Here is a 24123-nt window from a genome sequence, read left to right as displayed (position 1 = left end):
CTGGGCGGAGCATCATGTGACCATTTGGCTGCGAGAGCTGATGACGCATGAGCCTGCGCTCGGCGTTTCAGCTACAAGGGAAAGGAGTTAAGGAAGGAGTTGGGGTCTGGTGTGGGAAGTCGGGGTGCAGCCAGACGGATCTAGGTCGAGCAGCCAGGTAAGTCAGAAACGGGGGGTGGTGATGTGGGGTGTGGCGGGAGGTGTCTCCTCCTTCTCGTGCGCTCCGCAGCTGCCCTGAGCTGGGCTCTCTGGACGTGGGCTTTGGGCCTAGTTCTTTTTCACCTTTAGCAGTGTGGCTGCGGCAGTTGACCTACCTCTCCGGGACGTCGTCTCTCCATCCTTCAGCCCAAGTGTGTGGGGAAAAGATCACGAGTTCTTCGTGCGGACTAATCTGGTTTGAGCTTTGAAATCAGGGCCTTGGGCAGCGCGTTTAAGTAAACACTCTGAGCCTCAGTTTCCTTTTCTCGTCTGTAAATGGTTGTGAGGATTAGCGATGAGAATGAAGTTTCCGGGCACCAGTTTATGGGCACAGGGAGCCGAAAGGGTGCTTGCCATTACAGTTTTAACTGGCCAAATGTTTACTGACGCCTATTTAGTGTAAGGAGCGGTTTTATATGCTGGAGAATATGTCAGAGTTCTAGTTCCTGTGGCTCCCAGGGTGAAGGAGTGGCAGACATAAGAGCAAATACTTCTGATAAGCTTTACTGAGTTTTATAATAGAAGTGTGCATGTGATTGTGATAGGCATAGTGGTAGCAGGAGGCAAGGAATGAGCGGTCGCTTGTGCAGATAAGAGAAGTCTTCGCAAAGAAAGCTGTGTTTTGAAAAAGAAGACACAGCTCTGGCTGAACTTGGATAGGCCCCTGTAGACTTAAGATGGTCAGCCTAGGGTCTATAAATTGTTGTGTGTCTACTACTGTGTTGTACAGGAAGATGAGAAGAGGCAACAGTAGAGAAGTGTTTTTACAATAGCTGGTAATTGGTCTTGCTTACAGAAAAATCTTACAGACCTGCTACGGCCTGAATGTTTGTGTCCCTTCCCCACCCCACATCTGGTACGTTGAAATCCTAGCGCCAGTTTCTGGGTTTTAGGAGATGGGGCATTCTGGAGGTGCTTAGTTCAGGAGGATGGAGCCCTCATGAATGGGGTTAGTGCATTATAAAAGAGGCTCCAGAGAACTCCCTTCCCTTTCTACCTTGTGAAAACAAAGAGTAAGAAGGCATGGGCTATGACCAGGAGGAGGGCTTTCACCAGAATGTGACCATGCAGGCTCCTTGATCTTGGACTTCCCAGCCTCCAGAATTATGAGAAATAAATGTCCATTTATAAGGTAACCAATCTGTGGTATTTTATTACAGCAGCCTGAATGGCTTAAGACAAGGCCTGTAAGGGGAGGCACAATAAAATGCTAGGGAAAAACTCGGCAAATACATAACCTTGTTTTATTACTGGAGACCATAGGTACAGGGAACAAAAAGATTGTTGTTACTTGGGGAAGGCTTCAAGAGGAGGTTGATTTTAACCGGGATTTCTCAACCACTGCACTATTGACATTTGAGGTCAGGTATTTCTTTGCTGGGGGAGGGGGTTGTCCTATGAATTACGTACTCTGCTATACTTAGTGGGAGAAATAGGGAAAAGTGGGTCTACTTCATCTTTCCTTTCCATCCATTCTCTTAACTTCTCAGGCTGAATCTTTTCCCTTGAAAAACTCCAGAATTACAGAAGGAAATTTTCTCCAGATCTCTGCAAGTGGAAAGTTTCATTGGAGTAATGTGAATTTTGCATTCAGATAATAAGGATAGCTACCATGTGGTATACACTTTGCATTTTACTGGATCGTATTAATTCTTACATACACTGTGCCTTGGCAGTTTGAGCTGCTTTAAAAAAAATACCATAGATTGGTGGCTTAAAAAACGGGAATTTATTTCTTGCATTTTTGGAGACTGGAAGTCTGCGATGAGGGTGCTGGCACATTTGGATCTGGGCCCTTGTGACTTGCAGAAGGCCCCTTTCTCACTGTGTCCTTACGTGGTAGAGAGCAAGCAAGCCATGTTGTTTCTTCCTCTTCTAATAAGGACATTAACCTCTTCAGGAGGGCCCCAAGCTCATGCATAACATAATCTGAACCTAAAAGCCACCTTTCTAAATATTATCCAAATACATTGGGATTAGGGCTTCAACATACATATTTTGGGGAGGACTCAATGATCTCAATGTTCTCCATACTTGTTTGGCCCTAAGGAACATTAGGGTGTTCATAAAAATACACATTCCTCAGAAAGTCCTTAGTAATGCTGTGAGGTAAATATGATTATTTCCTTTTTTACAAAGGAGCAAACTGAAGATAGAGAAGTTAAACAACTTAACCAAGGCCATACAGCCTTAAAAGGCATGGGCAGGACAGAATTTCCAGTGTCCACTTTCTTAACACTGCTCTGTATTGTTGCTCACAGCATTATAATGATGAAGTTGATGGTAATGTTCATTTCCACTTTTAAAGACTTACATGCTTTATTATACTTGTTAACGCATTCAATTGTCACAGTAATCCTTGAGGTACACACTAGATCATTCCTATTTTATAGAAGGGAAAAGTGAAGCATTAAGATATTAAATAACTTGATTAAAGCCATTCAGTTATTCAAGTGACAATGTCAGGCTGTGAACTCAGGAAATCTGGCTCCAGAGGCTGCAAGCTTAATCCCTACTTTATATTGCCTCCATGTTTTACTCAATCATGTAGCTAGCATTTATTTTAGTGTAAGCATGTTTCATGTTACCGTTAAGTAAAATTGATATTCCAGTGAGATATGCCCTGTTTATACTATGGCTTGCCCCCGTCTTGCTTTCCTCCTAGTTCATAGAAATAGTACACTTTGATAATGATTTCTCCAGAACTGTGCAGTCCAGGGTAATAGCTACCAGCCACGTGTGGTTATTTAAAGTTAAATCGGTTAAATAATATTTAAAATTCAGTTCCTCAGTCATGCTAACCACATTTCTGGTAATCGATAGTCATATGTGCCTAGTGTCCACTATATTGGAAAGTGAAGATTATAGAACATTTTTGTCATGGCAGAAAGTTCTATTGGACAGCACTGTTCTAGACAATTTAGAGTAACACCCAAATCAAGACTGACTAGAAAACTGAATACTTGAACCATATCATTTGATCCTTGCAGGACTGTGTTTTATGACTAACAATTGGTGCCGTAACAAGTAAGCCCCAAATCTAAATGACCTTGCTTTCATTTTTGGCTTTGCACAATTCAAGTTTTTATATCTTTCATGTGTGGAGCCTGATTGGTGGGAGTGTTGCACCAAGCAGTGATATAGTATCCTAGTGATCCTCCATCTTCACTTATAGCCTCTGAGGTCACTGTGCTGCTTGTTTCCAGCTATCAAATGGGAACTATTATTGACAAAGTGTGTGGTTTTAATGGACTGAGCCTGGAAATGGCTTATATGGTTGAAGGGGAAATGAGTTTGATGGGCACGGAGCTAGTATCTGCCACAAGTATCTTGTTGTTAGCTTACCCTGAGGAATAACTTAAGAAACAGTCCTAGGAAGCTTATTATTGCATCCATTGTAAGGCTATTATTGAGGATATCTTTTATGACTCTTATTATCTCATATATGATGACCCATGCAACCTTGATTGCCATGGAAAGATTTATTTTTCCTGAGTTCATCTTTATGGAGAACGAGAATCCTATAACTCACTTTTTAATCAGGAAACTCATAGCTGTGTAGAATCCTAAAGAATTCTAACCCTTGCATGATTGCATTCTAATTTTCTCAGGTACTTGATTTTCCCTTTAATCTGTTTTTTGATCCTGATTTTTATGAATTTATATCTTTCCGTCTTACTGCATATGTTTGTAACATATTGTGTAACTGTCTCAACTTATTTGGAAAGGCAGAGTGAGTTTGTAAATGAATACTCTATTTCACCAAACTGCAAATGTTCAAAAATCATCATTGGTTTTTCATTCATATTCATAGTCATATTTTGTCTCTTGGTGCGAAATTTTAATACCACAAAAAGTCCCCCAAATAACATACTGAGAACCTTTGTCCCGTCATCTGGATTTTAACGTCTGTAACATTTTGCTATATTTGCTTCAGGTCTTGATTTTTAATATAAATTTAAAAAATAGATAAAGCTGAAAATCCCATTTGACTGCCCTAGGCCCAACTGGACCAATTTTTTACCCTGTATTAAGACTGTCTACACTATGCTCCAAAATATATTTACTGAATATTTGTTAATGAATGATTTGAATTGATGAGTTGTGGATGTTTGTCTGTAGTAGATTAACCTGTCAAAAATAGAAATCAGCATCTTAGGCATCTTCTCTGAGTACCCTGTGTCTTTTTTAGTGAGTCTAATGACTGACACAGTAAGGTGCTCCGTACCTGTCCATTGAATCAGTGAAGTGAATCTAATTAAAAAGAATCAACAATTGAGAAACTACTGTAGTAGTCCCGGTGTGAGATTAAGGTGGTAGCTATGGAGAGGATAGAAATGCCAGAGATCCTGGACAATTCTCCACAGGGGAAAGTAAGGGCAGGAGGCAGGTCCCAATGCTACATAATTGTGCAGTGTGTGCTGGTCCACAGTGAGATGCCCCTTCCATCTTAAAAGATGATAAACCTGAGTTCTCAGAGGCTAAAGCAATCTGCCCATGGTTACTCAAGAGTTAAGTGGCAGGGCCTGAATTCAAGCACTGTCTGTATGATTCTAAGAAAGTACCTTCTTTCTGCTAACTTGTACAGACTGAAGAACCACCTTCCCATCCCTCTAAGCCTGTGTGATTTCTCCCCACTTTTCTAACTGGTGTCAGTGGATTGAATTTCAGGTAGCTTCTGAATTAAGCAAAGATGGCTCTTTGGAGGGAGCTTTACTAAGTGGTCCAAAGCTTAAAGATTTGGTAGTTGAAGATACAGATTAGGGAGTGTTTAATATGAAGGTAATAACTGAAACTGTTATAGTGGATAAGCTACCAGAAGATAAGAATTTATAGGGAAATTCTGCTTTTACTGAAAACAGAATCTGGGATCTCCCCAAGTGTTTAAATCTGTTAGAACCCAGAGGACCATCAGGGATACACACACACACACACACACACACACACACACACACACACACACTATATATATATATACATACATACATCTATACATACATACATATTCATATATATATATATATTTTTAGTTTTCAGCATTCAATATGCATATATGTCAGATAAGTTAAAAATTACAGGTTTTTGAAGTTTTCCCTTGTTAAACCATTTTACTATGGCTATTTTCATTTTTTAGAAAAATGAATCACCTGCTGTTTCTAACCCATTTATATTTCAGCTTTTTAAGACCACTGCTGTTGTTGAATTATTCAGAAAACTAAGGAATATTTTAGAAAAGAGTGTTCTGCCTCTCTTGAATAATGAAGATAGTTACCTTTCCCATGTTGTGAGTGCATCTGTTTGCTGGCCCAGATGAGGGCACAAATGCTTCAGTGCCCCTTCAAGGGATATAGATTGTAGATAATAGTGTGTCATTTGTGGGATATTGGGTACATTCATAGGAACATTTACCGCAGTTTATTTTCTTATGTAGTTATTACTTGGACTCATAAATCTTATTTCATTGTGTTTGAAAACTTAGGTAATAATTTCAAGATGCCAGGACGTTCCAGTTCAAATTCATGTTCAACTGGTTTTATATCCTTCAGTGGTATAGAATCTGCTCTCTCCTCGCTGAAAAACTTCCAATCCTGTATCAGCTCCGGAATGGACACAGCCTCTAGTGTTGCTCTGGATCTAGTCGAAACTCAAAGTAAGTAATAATTAAAACATTCTTTTGTGTCTACTTTGAGGTGACCTTGTGTGGAGGCATTACTCTGGGGATGTGAGATACTGCTTCCCTTAGGAGTGTCCTTGAGACAGTTGTTTAATCCCTCTGGGCATCTGTTTTCCCATCTTGTTCTACATGCCACATAGCGATGCACTGAGAATGAAATGAAATTGACTCATTCATGAGTGTTCCTACAGTTATGTGCCACTAGAAATTGCACTAGAAATGTACAGGCTAAAATATGAAGGTTCCCGGCCTCAAGCAGCATACAATATAAAGTATGTGACACTGAACTATGAGGTAGACAAATACATTCTGATCAAGTTATTTTACAGTAATTTAACTGTACTTTGTTCATGCTTGATTACTCAATAGACAAAGTTTACATTAGGGGTACCAGCAGAAGAAGACCTACAAAAGCAGAAAGTTCAGCTTTGGTGAAGTCTATTAAAATTTTTCAGTCAAAAGACCTTGAAAGATGTTGCTTGATTTCTTCCGATTAGAGTTGTTTTTACTTTATATTATATATGGAGACAGGAGAACATTATAATATTTTTGGGTTGTTTTTAATATCACTGTTTTATTTGCAATTTGATTGTGATGTGTCTTGGTGTGATTTTTTTTTTGTTTTAATTATGTTTGGTGTTTTTTAAGCTTTATGGATTTCTGGGCTTATAGTTTTGATCAAATTTGGAAAAATTTCTGCTTCTATTTCTCCAAATACTTTTTCTGTTCCTCCTCTCCCCTGTCTTACTGGGACTTCAGTTACATGTATGTTAGACTGCTTGATTTTGTCCTATAAATCACTGGGGTTCAGTTGCTTTTTCTTCCAGTCTTTTTTCTCTCTGGCTTTGGTCTAAAAGTGTCTGTTGCTGTGTCTTCAAGTTCATTAGTCTTATCTACTGTAGTGGCTAATCTGTTGTTAATTCTATCCAGTGAATTTTAAATTTCAGATACTGGTTTTCAGCTACAGAACATATAAAAAAGAATTGAATGGAATCTTACTTCTGTCTTCTATTTCTCTCTTCAGTATGTTCCTGTTTTCTATATTCTTGAGTATATGAAGCATATTTATAATAGTTGTTTTAATATCCTTGTCTGCCTATTATATAACCTCTGTTGCTGCTTCTTCACATGGTTATTGTGTTGTTGAATGTTTGGATTTTGTTGTCTTCCTTTGAAGAGTTTTGACCTTTGTTTTGGCAGGCATCTAAGTACATGTGGATTAGGCCGATCCTTTCCAGGCCTGTTGTTAAACTTTGTTAGGGTGGTTGTAGTGTAGCATTACTTTAGGGCTAATTTAACCTTGTTACAAAGCTTGGCCTTTCTGGAGTCTCTTGGTTGCCCAGAATATTCAGTTAGATAGCTCTACTCTGCTGGATGGAATTTGAATGTCTTCCAGTCCTGCAGGAATTCCAGGAATTATTCACATTAGAGCTCCCAGGAGTTGTTCCTCAGCAGTTTAGGATTTAGCATCAGAGCCAAAGGGATCTCTATGCAGATTCCTAGAGCACTTTTTCTGCATAACTCTCTCTCAGTGCTATGTCATGGAAAGCCATGTTGCCTCACCCTCTGTGAACATCAGTACATCTCCTGGGTCCTTCAAGACTTCTGTGCTCTGCGATTGCAGGGCTTACCATAGTTGTTTCCCATTTTGCAGGGCTCACAGTTCTACTCTGCCTATTGTCCCACTTTCTGAAAGTGCTGTTTCATATATTTTGTCCAGCTTTCTAGTTGTTTATGGTAGGAGGGCCAGTTCTATACCAGTTATTCTTTCATGGCTGGCAGCAGAAGTCACCAAAAATCTTTAGTGGGTGGCTTCTAAAGCTCTTAACCCTATGCAGCCTGATTTGTAGCCTACTTTTGGGTATTTGGCTTTGGTAGGTAGCCCTGGACAAAAGTCATAATAAAATCTTAAACCATAAGAGAGATGAGCTGGAACATAAACCTCCTGGAAGACTGTATCAGGATTTGCTTTGAAGGCTTCTGAGTGGTTTTGCTACAAAGTTCCTTTTTTCCCTTTTGTTTTATTTTTAAAAATAAGTATATGGTGCAAGATATAACATACTCTGTGTAATTTAAAAAGAAATGTAAGCATCCGTTTTTGAAAGGTTCATGCTCTAAAGCAGCAGTTGGCAAATGTTTTCTCTGAGGGGTCAGATAGCACATATTTTCAGCTCTGTAGGCCAGGCAGTCTCTGTTGCAACTACTCTGTTGAATCTTTTACAATTATTAAATTTTGACCACATGAACCTCATGAAAGAGTCTCAGAAACTTCTGGTTATGAAGTTGAATTTGAGTACTTATTAGCAGGAGTTAGATGACATGGGAAATTCCCTACAGAGAGAATATCTAGGATGACCGCCACTGGAGTAATTCAGCAAGAGCTTGTTAGGAGAGCAGTTTTTTTTTTTTCAAAACAATGTTAACATTTCAGTTTATTTCTATTTTAAACTTGTATTTTGACATAGTGATTTGTAATTAAGTAATTAAATAATTTGTATCCTGTTTCTTTTTTTCTTAATGCCTTTTTCTTTTTGGATATAGGTAAATTAAAAACCATCTGAAATCTGTAGGCAAGTCCCTTCTTGCTTTTCTACCTTTTTTAAAAATTTACTTATTTTTAATTGAAGTATAGTTGATATACAATATTAAATAAGTTTCAGGTTTACAGCATAGTGATTTGGCATTTATATACATTAGGAAATGATAACCAGGATAAGTGTAGTTAGCATTGATCACCATACAAAATTAATATTTTCAACTACACTCCCTATGGTGTACTTTATGTCCCTATGACTTATTTATTCTATAACTGGAAGTTTGTACCTCTTAATACCCTTTAACTATTTCACCCATCCTGTGTACCCCTTTCTTCCCAAGAAACCACCAGTTTTTTCTCTGCTTAGGAATCTGTTTCTGTTCTGTTTTGTTTGTTTTATTTTTAGATTCCACATACAACCAAAATCATGTGATGTTTATCTTTCTCTATCTTATTTCACTTAGAATAATACCCTTAGGTCTATCCATGTTGTTACAAATGGCAAGATTTCATTCTTCTTCATGGCTGAGTAATATTCCATAGTATATATGCCACATCTTCTTTATCCATTCATCTATCAACAGATACTTAGGTTGCTTTTATATCTTCGTTTTTGTAGCTAATGCTGTGGTAAACATTTATCTTTTCAAATTAGTGTTTTCATGTTCTTTGGATAAATACTCAGCATGGACTTACTCGATTGTATGGTATTCTATTTGCTATTTTTCCACACTGCTTTCCACAGTGGGTCTGCACCAATTTACACTGCCAACAAACATGCACCAGGGTTCCCCTTTCTCCACATCCTTGCCGACACTTGTTATTTCTTGTATTTTTGATACTAGCCATTCTGATTGGCTTTGAAGTGATACCTCATTGTGGTTTTTATTTGTAGTCTCTGATGATTAGTGATGTTGAGCATCTTTTCATGTCTCTTTGGCCATCTGTATGTCTTCTTTGAAAGAAAGCCTATTCAGAACTTCTGCCCATTTTCTAACTGGATTGTGTTTTTGGTGTTGAGTTGTATGAGTTCTTAAATATTTTGACTGTTAACCCCTTATCAGATACATTATTTGCATATATATTCCCTCATCTAGTAGATTCCCTTTTCTTTTGTTGATAGTTTTACTTTGCAAAGATTTTTAGTTTCACGTAGTCCCAATTGTTAATTTTTGCTTTTGTTGTCATTGCTTGAGGAGACATATCCAAAAAGTATTGCTAAGACCAATGTCTAAGAGTTTACTGCCTATCTTTTCTTTCAGGAGTTTTATGATTTAGGTCATACATTTAAGTCTTTAATCCATTTTGAGTTTACTTTTGTATATAGTATAAAAAAGTGGTCCTGTTTCATTGTTTTGCATGTAACTGCTCACTTTTACTAATACTATTTATTAAAGAGTCTGTCTTTTCCTTATTGTGTATTCATGCTTCCCTTGTCACAGATTAATTGACCATATAAGTTGGGTTTACTTCTGTGCTTTCTGTTCTGTTTCATTGACCTATTAGTCTACTTTGGGCTAGTACCATACTGTTTTGATTACTATAACTTTGTAGTATAGTTTGAAATCTTGGATAGTTGTATTTCCAGCTTTGTTCTTTGTTGAGATTGCTTTGGCTATTTGGGGTCTTTTTTTGGTTTCATACAAATCTTAAGATTATTTGTTCTAGCTCTGTGAAAAATGCTGTTGGTATTTTGATGGTTACTATATTGACTTTACATTGCTTTGGGTATTATGGACATTTTAACAATATTAATTGTTAAATCCAGTGAGCATACTATATCTTTCCATTTATTTGAGTCATCTTTAATTTTTTTTATCATTGTCTTATAGTTTTCAATGTACAGGTCTTTCACCTTATTCCTAGGTATTTTACTCTTTTTGGTGTAGATGTAAATGGGATTGTTTTCTTAATTTCTCTTTCTGTGAGTTCATTATTAGCATATAGAAACAGTAGATTTCTATATATTGATTTTGTATACTAATGTATGTTGTATTTTGTGTGATAGTAAAATAATAAAAAACATTGCATGATATTTGTGTATTGATTTTGAACTTTACTGAATTCATTTGTTGGTTCTAATAGTTTCTTGGTGGAGTAATTAGGGTTTTCTGAATATAGTATATCATCTGCAAATAGTGACAATTTTACTTCTTATTTATATCAATTTAGATTCCTTTTATTTATTTTTCTTACCTGATTGCTGTGGGTAGGATTTCTAGTACTGCATTGAATAAAAGTGTGAGAGTGGACATCTTGTCTTGTTTCTGACCTTAGAGGAAAAGCTTTCAGTTTTTCACTATAAAGTATGATGTTAAATATGGGTTTCTCACATATGGCTTTTGTTATGTTATGGTGTGTTCCCTCTGTCCCCACTTTGTTAAGAATTTTTATCAGGGATGGATGTTGAATTTTGTCAAATGCTTTTTCTTTGTCTGTTGAGGTGATCATATGGTTTTTATTCTTCATTTTGTTAATGTGGTGTATCCTGATGATTGATTAGTACTTACTGCATCATTTTTCCATCCATGAAATATTCATGATGAATGATCCTTTTAATGTATTGTTGATTTCAGTTTGCTAATACATTGTTGAGGATTTTTGCATCTATGTTCATCAGGGAGATTCTTCTGTAATTTAATTTTTTTTTAGTGTCTTTGGTTTTGGTGTCAGAGTAATGTTGGCCTCATAGAATGAGTTTGGAAGCATTCCTTACTCTTCAATTTTTTAGAATAGTTTGATGATAATAGATAATAACTTTTCTTTAAATGTTTGGTAGAATTCACCTGTGAAGCCATATGGAATTGGACTTCTGTTTATTGGGAGTTTTTTCATTACTGATTCAATTTCATTACTAGTAATCAGTCTGTTCAGATTTTCTACTTTTTCCTGATCTAGCCTTCAAGAATTGTATGCTTCTAGGAATTTATCCATTTCTTCTAGGTTGTCCAGTTTTTTTGGCATATAATTTTTCTTAGTTGTCTCTTATGATCCTTTGTATGGGGTCAATTGTAACTTCTCATTCAGTTTGGTTTTGAGACCTCTTTTAAATTTATGAGGCTTACTAAAGATTTGTCTATTTTAAATATCTTTTCAAAGAGCCAGCTCTTAGTTTCATGGATCTTTTCTATTTTTTTTGTCTCTATTTCATTTATTTCTGCTCTGATCTTTATTATTTCATTCCTTCTACTATCGACTTCATTTATTCTCCTTTATATAGTTATTTTAGGTGTAAATTTTGATTGTTCTGTAACGTGCTCAAAGGTAGATAACTTTCCTTGAAAATCGAATTCCTTATCTGTGAAATTGGAATAAAAATTCCCATTTCTTTAGGTTGTTGAGATTAAACAAATATATAAATCCTCTTAGCATAGTGTTCATTCAATACCTGTCATAAACACTAAGAGTTAATACATTTAAGTGTCAGAGCTTAGAAGGGTCTGTGATGTGAATAGAGGAGCAAATATGGATGAGTTTGGAGGTCTGTTTAAGGCTTTAGGTTTGAGCCCAGCCAAATCAGTAATTCATCAAATGTGTTATCTAAAACTATAAAAATTAATAAGGGTTTCTTCAAGTTGTTTACTGCCTGGCTGGGAAGAAAAACATATATACATGTTATTCAATCACTGGAAGGTTTAAAGTGGAGAAGGAATCTGCTAAGATCCAGTTTTAAAAAGATAACTGTTATGACATTACTGAGGATGGTATGGAGGCAGGAGATTCCTCAAGTGTCTAATGAAGAAATTATTTCAGGAGAATGGGTGAAAAGAAAATAAGTTTAAAATCAATGGGTGAAAAGAAAAGTTTAAAATCATGTAGTTTAGATGAAGAGGATTTGACTTGTGTGTTTGTATCTTAATACCCACATTGTGATATAGGCAGGATAGTGTGTAATGTAAGATTGAAGGCTTTGCATGCATAGTGCCTGGATTCCTGTCCCAGCTCCATCACTTATCTGTTTTTGTGACCCTGAGCAAGTTCTGAAACATTTGTTTGTCTTAGATTTTTCATTTGTAAGAGGCATTACTGTGGGGATTAAATGAGATAATACTTACATATTACATAGAGCAGTACTTGATACTTACAACTCAAATTATTTTAGTCATTTGATTTGTGTTTGAGTTGACTGTCTTGTTGGACAACAATGAGTGGTTTCAGAGAAGTTAAAGTGTAGAAGAGCATGTGGGGAAAGTCCCTGAACTATTTTCAGAGTAGAAATATTCCCTCTTTCTCTTAGCCTTCTAAGATTAGGCATAGTTTTTGTTGGCCTTTTGGGATTCTCAGTTTCATCACTGTGATGAGCTCTGTTAAAATAGGTGGTTGTGATCACTTAGGTATTGTTTTCTCACTTTGCATTGCAATTCTTTTGTCATTATGTTATTAAATTAGAGGTAAAGGGGATTCTTCCCAAGAACTTGAGGGTAGTGATGTGTTTTGTGTCCTGTTGGTTGCATATTCCTGTAACAGGTGGTTGTCCCTATTCAGCTTTCTAGCTTATTTAAAATGGTCATCTTTCTCTGAATTAGGTTACATTACATGGTGTCTAGGCAACTGTGCTCTTACTGCCACTGTGTCTATTCTTTTCTAAATTCATTGGTAATCTAGGAATACCTTCTCATTTAAGCCAATTGGAAGATGATGTTTGTTACATTAGATTTTTTTGACAGCTGAAGCTTATTTTTCAGAAATTTGAATTTATTTCGTACTTTTCTCCTTAAGCAGAATATACTGACTTAATTTACCAATACTTTTGTTATTAACATCATCTTTATGTATTTGGATTTTTGTAAGCCCTTTTAGTTAAGTAAATTTGAGGAATGCCCTTTCCCTAAAGGATTAATGGACCTCAGAGTTGTTCCTCTCTCTTCATGCTTCTGTGTCAGGGCATGACTGTCAGTGGACTTCAGTCATTTGGTTAATGCTCTGCAATCCTGTGGAAAATATATATGCATGAGAATTGAAAGTTTTTATCAAATTCTTGCCAAATACTTGTAAGGAATACTTGGAAGAAAAGGATAAAAGGATACACTTAAATTGCCCAAATGTCTAGGAGATGACAAAACCTTGTTGGAGGCATCTCAAGTTTTCTCTATATATTGCTTTTTTTCCCCCTCTTACTCAGTGGAGCCACAGAACAGAAAGACTTCAGTGATTATGGATAGTGAGGTAATGTGATGTTTGTTGAACTGTACTAAGGTATGATGATGATGATAGTGACAGTGGTCATAATGACAATGATAATCATCGTTGAATTTGTTACACATTTTAAAGTGGAGAAGGAATCTGCTAAGATCCAGTTTTAAAAAGATAACTGTTATGACGTTACTGACAATGGTATGGAGGCAGGAGATTCCTCCTCTGTTTTTACATGTGATACTGAATTTGGTCTAACAGTAGTCCTGTGAAATAGGGACTGTTGTTTTCCCCACTGTGTACAGGAGCAAACTGAGATTTAGGTTGAGCAAAGTTAAGTACTTTCCTAAGGTCACAGAATTAGTAAGTGGTAGGTCAAGATTTGTGCAGAAGTAGTCTGACTCCATGGTTTCCACTCTGACATATTTTTACTAACTCACTTGTGGATAGATGGAGAGTTTGAAAAGAAAAAAGGAAAGCAGAGTTTTCAGGAACTCACCCTAATGGGCAGTTGCTCTTAAAATGTTAGAAGCACAGAGAGGATTCAAGATGGTGACATGAGAGGTAAGACAGAAACCTCCTCCCAAAACCACATATAATATGAAAATATCTGTAATACAGCTAATCCTGGAAAGACCAACAGGAAAGAAGCCTGTGCCGGACTGCATACACCTGGAGAAAAGAACAGACCTCATGGAAGAGGGTAAAGTACCAAAGCCATGATCCGGCGGGACCCAAGCCCTTCCCCCACCCCAGCTCACTGGCGGGAGAAAGAGAAACAGAGTGGGGAGTGGGTGGAGGCCTAAGACTGCTGAACACCCAGCTCTGGAGATCTTTTCTGGAGCAGGAACCTACATTACATGGTGCCATGGAGATTAGTGGGGTTGGAAAACTAAGAAAGGCGGAATACTTGGAGAGACTGAGATTCCAGCCGCTTGTGGAAAACAGGATCCACATCTGGAAGCTCTGGGACAAAAGAAAGGTGGAGAGTCTGAGAGACTTCTTAACAGTGAGGGGGCTGCTAAAGGGGCAAGGACTGCACAGAGCTGCTCAGGAGAAAGGACAGGTGGACAGAATTGTCCGGGTGCGCTCTGCTGAGAAGGTTGGGACCTTTCAGGAGGTTCAGGTGCTCCATGCTCTTGGCTGGCTACCCAGTTCTGAGGCCCCCACTGTGATACACAGCCTGCTGTGCCTTTCTCCCAGCCGGCACCAGCACGAAAATCGGCTGCCTCTGCCATTGCACCAGGCCAGCCAAAGGGCAGCCCCGCCTACATCGGCTACAAGTGCAAAGCATAGAGGCTTCTACCTGCACACTGGGCTTACAGAGTTAGATAGCAGATCTGCTTTTCTATCCTTTCTCCCTAATTACAACCATCATTCCAAGTACATACCTATTGATAATCATCCTAAATGTAAATTGTCTGAACACACCAATCAAAAAACAGAGTCACTGAATGGATTAAAAAACAAGATGTGTCCGTATCCTGCCTACAAGAGATTCCCTTCAAACCCAAACACATACACAGACTTAAAGTGAAGGGGTGGAAAAATATATTTCATGCAACTAATAGGGAGAAAAAAGCAGGAGTTGTACTTGTATCAGACAAAATAGACTTCAAAACAAAGAAAGTAACAAGAGACAAAGAAGCACATTACATAATGGTAAAGGGGTCAGTCCAACAAGAGGATATAACCATTATAAATACCTATGCACCCAACACAGGAGCACCTATATATTTGAAACAAATACTAACAGAAATAAAGGGGGAAATAGAATGCAATGCATTCATTTTAGGACTGTAACACACCACTTACTCCAAAGGACAGATCAACCAGACAGAAGATGAGTAAGGACACAGAGGCACTGAACAACAAATTAGAACAGATGGACCTAACAGACATTTACAGAACACTCTACCCAAAATCAGCAGGATACACAATCTTCTCAAGTGCCCGTGGAACATTTTCAAGAATATATCATATACTAGGCCACAAAAAGAGCCTCAGTAAATTAAAAAATATTGAAATTGTGCCAACCAGCTCCTTAGACCACAAAGGTATGAAACTAGAAATAAATTATGCAAAGAAAACAAAAAATCCCACAAACACATGGAGGCTTAACAACATGCTCCTAAATAATCAATGGATCAATGACCAAATTAAAACAGAGATCAAGCAATCTATGGAGACAAATGACAACAATAATTCAACACTGCAAAATCTGTGGGATGCAGCAAAGGCCGTGCTAAGAGGGAAGTATATTGCAATACAAGCCTACCTCAGGAAAGAAGAACAATCCTATGTGAACAGTCTAACTCACAATAAAACTATAAAAACAAGAACAAATGAGGCGCACAGTCAGTAGAAGGAGGGACATAATAAAGATTAGAGCTGAAATAAGTAAAATCAAGAAAAATAAAACAATAGAAAGAATCAATGAAAACAGGAGCTTGTTCATTGAGAAAGTAAACAAAATAGATATCCCCCTAGCCAGACTTATCAAGAGAAAAAACAGAGTCTACAGACATAAACAGAATCAGAAATGAGAAAGGAAAAATCACTACAGACACCACAGAAATACAAAGAATTATTAGAGAACACTATGAAAAATTACATGCTAACAAACTAGACAACCTAGAAGAAATGGACAACTTTCTAGAAAAATACAACCTTCCAAGACTGACCCAGGAAGAAACAGAAAATCTGAACAGACCAATTACCAGCAACAAAATTGATGTGGTAAAAAAAAAAGCCTACCTAAGAACAAAAGCCCTGGACCAGATGGCTTCACCACTGAATTTTATCAAACATTTAGTGAAGACCTATACCCATCCTCCTTAAAGTTTTCCCAACAGTAGAAGAGGAGAGTATACTTCCAAACTCATTCTATGAAGCCAGGATCACTCTAATACCAAAACCAGGCAAAGACACCACAAAAAAAGAAAATTACAGACCAATATCCCTGATGACCATACATGCAAAAATACTCAACAAAATATTAACAAATCAAATAAAAAAATACGTCAAAAGGATCATCCATCATGATCAAGTAGGATTTATTCCAGGTTAGCAAGGATGGTACAGTATTTGAAAATCCATCAACATCATCCACCACATCAACAAAAAGAAGGACGAAAACTAAGTGATCATCTCCATAAATGCAGAAAAAGCATTCAACAAAATTCAACACCCATTCATGATAAAAACTCTCAACAAAATGCATACAGAAGACAAGTACCTCAACATAATAAAGGCCATAAATGACAAAGCCACAGCCAACATCATACTTAACAGTGAGAAGCTGAAAGCTTTTCCTCTAAGATCAGGAACAAGAAAAGGCCCACTCTCCCCAATTTTATTCAACATAGTTCTGGAGGTTCTAGCCATGGCAATCAGAGAACACAAAGAAATAAAAGTCATCGAGATTGGTAAGGAAGAGGTTAAACTGTCACTGTTTGCAGATGACATGATATTGCACATAAAAAACCCTAAAGAATCCATTCCAAAACCACTACATCTAATATCTGAAAGCAGGAATGTCGTAGGATACAAAATTAATACACAGAAATCTGTTGCGTTCCTATACACTAATGTTGGACTAGCAGAAAGAGAAATCGGGAAAACAATTCCATTCACAATTGCATCAAAATGAATAAAATACCTAGGAATAAACCTAATGAAAGAAGTGAAAGGCCTATACTATACTCTGCAAACTACAAGACATTCATGAGAGTAATTAAGGAAGGTACCAATAAATGGAAATACATCCCGTGCTTATGGACAGGAAGAATTAATATTGTCAAAATGGTCATCCTGCCTAAACCGGATTCAATCTATCCCTATCAAAATACAAACAGCATTCTTCAATGAACTAGAGCAAATAATTCTGAAATTCATATGGAACTGTAAAAGACCCCAAATAGCCAAAGCAATCCTGAGAGGGAAGAATAAAGCCGGGGGTATTACGCACCCTGACTTCAAGCTCTACTACAAAGCCACGGTAATCAAGGCATTTTGTTACTGGCACGAGAACAGACCCATAGATCAATGGAATAGAATGGAGAGCCCTGATACAAACTCAAGCTTATATGGTCAGTTAATATACAATAAAGGAGCCATCACTATACAGTGGGGAAATGACAGCCTCCTCAACCGCTGGTGTTGGCAAAACTGGACAGCTACATGTAAGAGAATAAAACTGGATTATTGTCTAACCCCATATGTAAAAGTAAACTCGAAATACATCAAACACCTGAATGTAAGTCATGAAACCATGAAACTCTTAGAAGAAAACATAGGCAAAATCCCTTGAATATTTACATGAGCAGCTTTTTCCTGAACGCATCTCCTCGGGCAAGGGAAACAAAAGCAAAAATGAACAAATGGGACTATATCATGCTAAAAAGCTTCTGTACAGCAAAGGACACCATCAGCAGAACAGAAGGGATCCTACAATATGGGGAGCATATCTGTAAATGACATATATGACAAGGCATTGTCATCCAAAATATATAAGGAACTCACACACCTTATCATCGGAAAAGCAAATAACCCGATTAAAAAATGGGTGGAGGTATAAACAGACACTTACCCAAAGAAGAAATTCAGATGGCCAACAGGCATATGAAAAGATGCTCCACATTGCTAATTATCAGGGAAATGCAAATTAAAACCACAGTAAGATATCACCTCACACCAGTTAAGATGGCCAACTTGAAAGACTGGGAAGACCAAATGCTGGTGAGGATGCAGAGAAAGGGGAACCCTCCTACAGTGCTGGTGGGAATGTGAACTAGTTCAACCATTGTGGAAAGCAACATGGAGGTTCTTCAGAAAACTAAAACTAAAAATATCATTTGACTTGGAATTCTACTCCTAGGACTTTACCCAAAGAAAACAAGTTCTTAGATTCAAAAAGATATATGCAGCCCTATGTTTATTGCAGCACTATTTACAGTAGCCAAAATATGGAAGCAACCTAAGTGTCCATCAGTAGATGAATGGATGAAGAAGATGTGGTACATATACACCATGGAATACTATTCAGCCATAAGGAAGAAACAAATCCTACCATTTGCCACAACATGGTTGGAGGTAAAATATCATAGCAAACTGAAGGAACAAAACAGCAGCAGACTCAGACTCCAAGAAGGGACTAGAGGTCATCAAAGGGGAGGGGTAGGCAAGGGTGGGTGGGGAGGGAGGGAGAAGGGGATTGAGGGGTATTATGATTAGTACACATGGTGTGTGTGTGTGGGTCATGGGGAAGACAGTGTAGCACAGACAAGACAAGTAGTGACTGTGTAGCATCTTACTATACTGATGGACAGTGACTTCAATGGGGTATGGGGGGGACTTGGTAATATGGGTGAATGTAAGAACCACATTGTTTTTCATGTGAATCCTTGAGAGTGTATATCGATACCTTAATGTTAGAAGTAGTTGGTTCCTTGTATATTTAAGTTTGTATTTTAAAAGGACAAAATCAAAACCAACCAATACAGTAAGTTTTTTGAAATTTCTTTCTAAGCTACCTATTAATGTCTATGATGTTACCTGTCAAAAGCTTGGGTTTTTAAAGTTAGCTTTTCAGAGTTGATTTTTTTCCCCTTAAGTGAATAGCTTGCAGTTTGAACCATATAATAATGAAGGGATGGCACTTAATTGTGACTTTGTGGACCAGTGGCCATATTGGGGATATAGCTCTTGATCCAGTTACTTCCAGAATGTAATTCTTTAATTATGAGTAAATAGATACTTATTAAAATTCAAGTTTTTTTTCAAAGAGGGGCATAATATCATGCTGAATTTCAAAAAAATGCAAACCTCTATCTAGATCCATTATGGGACTTCTTTTACCTGAATCCTCGTTCTAAGTTGCTAGATAAGGTTACCAGGATATCCTCTAAGACCAAAAAAGAAAATAAACAACTTAGAAGGCTTCATCAGACCTATTTTTCTCTTGATTACTTTGTAATGTGGTTGCACAGAGCAGATGTAGACAGTGGATTTTTCGATGTCTGTTATCATTAGAGTAGATGACTCTTAATTAAAAAATAACCAATATTATACCTCCTTACCTTTTCAGATCTCCCCAGGTGAGTCAAGATAAAATAAAATGCCATATCCACTTAATGCTTTTTTCTTTGTGTCTTGGAGCTTTTTGCGTTTATATCATATTTTGCTTGGTAAATGAGTATGGTCTTCCCTTTGAACTGGGTTTCTTCAGGGCAGAGACTTCAGGCTGCTGCTCATCTCGTATTTTCAGAGGCTGGGACTCATTTGATATTCATCAGGTGTTGAATACATATAAATGTGTTAAGTGGCTTTTAAGACTGTTCTCTAAATACAGATATGTGGATCCAGAATGTAGAGAAATAAGTTGTTTTCCAAAATTAGACATTGAGCACTTTTGTTAATTTATCAACTTAATATTTTAAGACTTTGCACTTACTTTCTATGTAGGGACTGATTAAGGCTGTATTTCTCAAATTTGAGGGTGCCAGAGAATCACCTAGAGACCCTGTGAAAACAGAGGGCTGGGCCCCACCACTGGTGTTTCTGTAGGTCTGGGGTGAATTTGCATTGCTAACAAGTTTGTGGTGGTGCTGGGTTTGGGGAAAACACTTTGAGAACCCTGGTCAGGTCACTGTTTTCTGTTTAATAGGAAATACGCGCCACCAGGTGGCACCAGAACTCCTCTTATCAGGCAGCCGTTGATCTTAGTGATGCGTTTGTTGGTTGCAAAGTTCACAATTGTGTAGAAGGTACAAACAAACGTTAAATTACTGGAGTTTAGTAGCTAGGAGCCTGAATTATTCCGAATGTCTAAAGAAACGAAAATGTGTTTGCCATGTAAGACCAGAGAAACTCTAGGACTGTTAAGATTACACTGTTTTTATATGAACTCTTCCAGGAATGAGGAATATGCAGTAAGTCTCATTTCCACTGGCTTCATTTTCAGTTATCAGGTTACTCAGTTTCATTTACCAGTGATAGATGCAGGCCTTGTCACAAAAAAGCAGATACACCTCATATTTGTTATTTATTATTTAAAGTTATTGGATCTCTATTTTGTTGTTACTGATGACACTTAAAAACCACTTTAAAAGGGTTTGCACATACTGTTCACATACCTGTCATTTTGTCCTTCTACCAGAGGGCCATTCGTGTTTGGGACAGCTTTAAGATACTAAAAAGTGTGGAATGTGCTTTCCTTTCCTGCTGGCTTCCTCAGTCAGAAGGCTGAGTGTTTCCTTTTTAAGAGCTGTGGAGAGGAAAGTTTTGGCTGCTGTTTGTCTCATCTTACCTCCTGTTACTGCACAGTCTCACTCCACAATTTTCCAACCATCCCAACACCTCCAGATTTTCTTTCTTCCAGTGACTGTAACAATCTGAAAGTTAGCATGGTTTCCCCACCTGATGGAATTTGTGGAAATAATTGTTTGCTGTGTGCTCCTGTTTGCTAAGCTCTCCCATTCACAGTGGGATGTCATTTTTTTTTAAATAGTAAATGAGTCAGATTTTACTTTTTAAACAGAGTATGTATCATGTCTGAATACCACCTGGGTCTTTCTAGACTCTTGAGAATAATCTTTCTGTTAATTGTACTTTTTTATCTTCAGAGCAAAGGCATGGATTAGGTTTCAGTGACTTAGTAGGGTATGAAAAGGACCACAACAGAAAAAAATGACTTGGAATCAATCAGATTTAAAAATTAGACTAGCACTTCATCATATTGTTGATCACTGGAGAGAATTAAGACTAGTTTAATGCTAGGCAACGATGACAACTCATCGCAGTAGTAGAACAGACTTGAGGATTGTTTTTGAAATATCAGGGTCCTTTTTAAAAAACAAAACTTTGTCTTGAGATAAGCAGAAAGCTTTTATTAGGTTGGTGATTAACAGTTAAAACCAATTTAATTATTGTAAATAAGATTATTTTATTATTCAGACCTGTTTCTCCCTCTTTTTTCTGTACTTTACACCTGAAATTATATATTTGTATTGTATATAAGAATAAAGTGTCATTTATATATAGCAGCGCTGCCCAATAAAAATACAGGGTGAGCCCTTTGTGTAATTTAAGATTTTCTACTATCCTCATTATGAAAAGTAGGAAGAAAGAGAAATTAATTGTAGTAATGTTTTATTTAATCCAATATATCTGAAGTATTTAAACATGTAATCAATATAAAAATTAATGAGTTTTTACATATTCATAGTAGTGTCATTTTTATACCAAATGAAAAATATTACAGGGCATCTTAATCTGGACTACCCACATTTCATATGCTTAATAACCGCATGTGACTGATGGCTACAGCGGCAGGTATACAGGCTATCCCACGTTTCAGTGACTTTCACAGTAGGGCAAGAATTGTAAGGGTCGTTAGTCTTATAGCTCCATAGCTGTTTTGCTGTGTATACAAGCTGGACCAGTTGGTAAAATAAGATAATACTGCCTAGTGATTTTTATTTTTTTGGAATTGTCACTCCTTTACCACTCATGTGATTGGTACTTTAAATATTTACCCCAATTTTTTAACCAGCTTAAAATTACTTGCTTCTGGGGATCCTATTAATATTTGCCTCTGTTTGAAATGTCATATGGTGATTTGAATCCACACTTTCCTATTTTGTAGCTGATGTGGTAAATTAGGTTCTCATAGTATTGGGCAAGCCAGAGAGGTTAAGCTTCTTTACCTCAGCAGCCAGACTATTTCAGAACAATTAGGCCTGTCAGCAGTTGCTCTTTGTCCCCGGGTGCTGCTTTGGCCTCTGGCTTTCTCTCTGTGGGTAGGAGATGTGAACCAGTTTGGAGAACTAGACAGTCTTGGGTCAAGCTCCAAACAGATGTGTGTTTTGCTTCATTTTTGCATGTCCAGGTTGCAAGAGGCATGTTCCTCACATGAATTAAGCCTTGTAGAATTATGCCTGGGCTGTAGGTGAGAGGAAGCTTCATTTGCTTTTGGATCTACCCTCTCTTTATTCTAGTACCATTTGACAGAACGATGGTTGATTAAAAATGATTTCATCACAATTTCATTGGATTTCTCAAGTTTATTGAAAGAGGACACAGAGGGCATCTTTCATCAACTCCTTTGGTGTTTTGTATTTATTACTACTGGTGTGGTGTCAGATCCAGAAGACGGTAGCTGTTGGAAAAGCTATCCTCAGTGAAAAGGTACAGGCAATATTCAGCAGACAGCGAAGTGGGGGGAGAATGTTTAGGAAGTTCAGAGTTACTGTCTCTAAACTGGTGGTGGCAGCAGTGGTGCCTTTTACTTCCAGACACAGATTTAGCTTCCCTTCTCTTTGGGTCAGTGCTTGGGCAAGGTAATTCTCTCCCTTTACTATACAGTACTGATTCAAAACATTTATTTGAGTTTGGTTGTTTTTCACAATTCCTAAATAATCGTTAGCACTTTATGTTGATCGGTCGCCAGTTATTTATTGGCCCATGCCCTCAGAAAGCTAATAATTTAGTTAGCAGATAAGATAAATATATGCAAAGATAAGGACAACTACACAGTAATAAATTACATGTTCTAAATGAGATTATGAGGAGATTATGTCTGTCCCATTCATGGCTTTTACATTCTGAACTAACAGATTGATTTTGTATCCAGTTGGCACATGTCTTTTATAGACTATACTTACTAGGCAATCTAATAGTAGCAAGTGCAGTGCTTTCTGTGTGCCTGCCATGTTCTAAATGTCTTCTGGGTGTTCGTTCATTTAATCCTTCCACCAGCGCTGTAGGGTGGGGAGCTAGCATAATTAATTACTATCTTGAGGTTGACCAAAGACTGTATCAGGTCTGAAGGGGTTATTTTACAATAACGTATTTCAGAGTGGGTATACACATTTTAGTTATTTATTCCTTCTATATTCTCAGCCCATCGTTCTTGTAAGTGTGACTTCGCAGTTGCAGTAAGCTCAGAGATAAGTCCTCTTACCTACTCAGTGCTGACTGCACCTTGCTGTCACTGTGGAGACAGCGCTTTTGCTGTGTTCTGTCCCCAATGTACCTAAAGATCGGCGTTGCTCATTAAAATAATTTGGACAGTCCATTCTATGCTGATTCTCATTTTTGACTTACAAGTTTCCCCTGCTGGGCTTAAGAATAAAAAGCTTTGCCTAGGACTATATTTATAACTCTTGATTACCAACATTTGCCTCCATCAGTTATGCTTGTTTGATTGTGTCTCTAGCCATGACCAAAGCATCTGGTATTTACTCTCTGAAAAATAGGAACTATTAATTTCTGTACTCATTTTAAACCTCTGAGACCCGTTGACAAGAATGTTCACGATGTCATCAACCACACCCCTCCTTCCACTCTGCGTGCTGCAGTCACAGAGACCGTGTCTGGGTTCTCCCGTGGGCAGGTGCCGCCGAGCCTCCTCACCTTGGCCCACCTGACCTCTTCCCCCAAATGCCTTCTCCCCACTGACTTCTTGGAGGGTACTTCATTCACCTGTCAAGGCTCAGCTTAAACACCATTTTTATGTGCAGACATCTTTCTCCCAGCCAGACCAAACTGATTGTTAATTTGGGACCTCTGTGTTGGCTGT

The 24123-nt window shown here is 37.6% G+C and overlaps 1 protein-coding gene across 1 annotated transcript in view; it reads left to right on the top strand.

Moving 5' to 3' along the window:
• The first annotated feature begins 7 nt into the window (after positions 1-7).
• LOC130682814 (serine/threonine-protein kinase TAO1-like) overlaps positions 8-24123 on the top strand; it is a 187297-nt gene continuing 163181 nt past the window's right edge. Inside the window, exons 1-2 of the mRNA XM_057497752.1 lie at positions 8-157; positions 5678-5848. The gene's annotated coding sequence lies outside the window, so the exon portion shown is untranslated. The remainder of the gene's footprint in view (positions 158-5677; positions 5849-24123) is intronic.

The sequence above is a fragment of the Manis pentadactyla genome, chromosome 3 (assembly GCF_030020395.1).
Source record: "Manis pentadactyla isolate mManPen7 chromosome 3, mManPen7.hap1, whole genome shotgun sequence".
In the NCBI taxonomy this organism is placed as follows: Eukaryota; Metazoa; Chordata; class Mammalia; order Pholidota; family Manidae; genus Manis; species Manis pentadactyla.
Note: the sequence above shows the minus strand (reverse complement) of the source record. Positions and strands in the feature narration are given on the sequence as shown.